Source organism: Centruroides sculpturatus, unplaced genomic scaffold (genome assembly GCF_000671375.1).
Source record: "Centruroides sculpturatus isolate CEXI.00-Female unplaced genomic scaffold, Cexi_2.0 scaffold552, whole genome shotgun sequence".
Classification (NCBI taxonomy): Eukaryota; Metazoa; Arthropoda; class Arachnida; order Scorpiones; family Buthidae; genus Centruroides; species Centruroides sculpturatus.
The window spans coordinates 369,385-371,686 of record NW_019384889.1 but is presented as its reverse complement, the minus strand read 5'-3'; positions in this window follow the sequence as shown (position 1 = coordinate 371,686).

The following is a 2,302-nucleotide window of genomic DNA, read 5'->3' as shown; positions in this document are numbered from 1 at the left end:
TACGAGCAGTCAGTTTTATATGACATTAATTAAACTAAAATTGCATAAATCCTGTAATTTCCAGTCAAAAATATAATAATAATTTCGGATGATTATGCAACCCCAATTTTATGTAACGTTTTCATCAAATAGTTTAAAAGAAACAAGCATCCTTATCTTTTGCTGTCATGATTGAAATTAATTAAATAGGTACTAAAACTGATGCAATTACGTATATACCACTTCGTAAAGTGATGCAATAACATCAAAAAATTTAAAGTATAATAAAGAATAAAATAATATAATATTACAAATTTATAATTATTTTTTTAAAGCACGATTGGTTATAAAATTAAGATGAAATTCAATAGTATTATTAATAAATGTTGTCAATGTAATGCTCATTTTATAATAAATAATATATGTGTAGATATATTTTTAATTTTAAACAGCTTTCAAAAAATTACAAAAATAAGATTTAAAATTAAATTATTTGACAATAAACTATATATAAGCAAGTAAACAAAGTAATATAAGGTCTCGTTATATGCGGTGGATACGTTTTACAGAAAAACGCATATAAAAACTTCGCATAAATAAAGACTTTACTTGCCTTGAAAAAGTAGGGATACGTTCCGTAATTTTCTAAAATTGCATAAAACCAAAACAACGAGTTAAAATTAACTTAAAACCGCATAAAAATTTTCCAGAAATTAAAAAAATGGCTGCTTAATAAATTACTTCAAATGTCTGAAAGAAATTTATATAAAAGCTTAAAATAAACTTGTATTCAAACTTGATTCAGTTTATTTTATTGAAAAGTAATACAAGGGGAATCCCCGAATTGCAAAAGCTCACTCTAAAAACAAATCACTGACATCTGAATGTGAAGAGTTAATTAACCTTCACTATCGTTACTTTTTGCCCAGCGAAGCGAGTCCTTGCAGATAGTTAAGTATATTTACCAAATGCTAATATTTAAAATTGCTTTAATATTAGGGTGTAAATTTGAACAACAATATTTTAAAATTAAATAAAAGATATAATGAAATTTTTTTTATTTACAATTATTATGTCACTTCTACAGAAGGTACAACACTAGACGACCTTCACCCACGTTACAGCCTGGAGGGATAAGTCCGCCAGTCGTCGTATTGCAAACTTAACAACCGTTACGTCATCTACAATCGTGGATGAAATTCGTTAACTGTCAATTACATTTTCATAAATTTGATTTGCAGGTTGAAGAAAGTCGTCATGACTTAAATGCCTAAAACTTTAAAAAATTATATAAAATTAAAAATAAATTGAAAACTTCTGTAAAAATCCTTCTGGGTAGATAATCATAACACAATTTAATATTAATTTCACAAAAATTTTAGACTATAATTACCGTGACAAAAATATACATAAAAACGAATTATGTGACAATAAAAAAGAGTTTTTTTCTTTACTAGATGTAACTGTTTTAAAAATTTTTTTTCTGAAGGGAAAAGATTAAAACGCATGAAAAACTTCTTTAAAAATTTCTCACGTTACTTCTCTACAAATAAGTGGTAGCTCCATGTCTGACTACTTCACTACTGAAATATTAATTATAATACAAAAAAACAAAAATATGTCGGTTCATCTCAACACAACTTACATTTTTAACTTAAAAAATTGTAATATTGTCGTTTATAATTTTTTCGAAAAATTTTCAATAGATGGTTGACATAAATATCTTTGACATTGCTCCTGCGTCATAGCAAATATTAAATTTAAACGTTTTCTTACATTTTGACAAGTTTGCAGGAAAAAACAATTATTAATTACTTTAAGATAAAACTTATTATACATACTTGTTCATCAGAAGATGGTGAAGAACCAAACGATAATTCATTTCTTTCGAAAAACTAAAATTTTTAACGAGATCACAACAAACTCAACTTTCCTGCCTAAACTAATCTATATATGTGTTACATTGGTCAAGCAGTCGAACAATCAGCATCCCCGCTGTTTTATAGCTTTTTGACAAGTCTGCTGCCCATTCAAATTTAACAGAACATAGAACATTGCTCATTAGTCCGAATTTTAACAAATCTCGATGAGCCACAATTCCTCCATGTCACCTTTCCAACTAAGAATCAAACTGCATTTATCATTAGCTTGTTTAATGAGCTTCCTCTCACAATAACTGCAAAAAATATAACCGTATAAATAATTAGGTTTGACAAACCACAATAAGCAATGTCTATTAGGTATGCGCAGTGACATGTATTTTTTTCGTTACAACTGGAAGGTTACACCGTGTGAACGCACAGAGGTGCTACACGCTACGCTC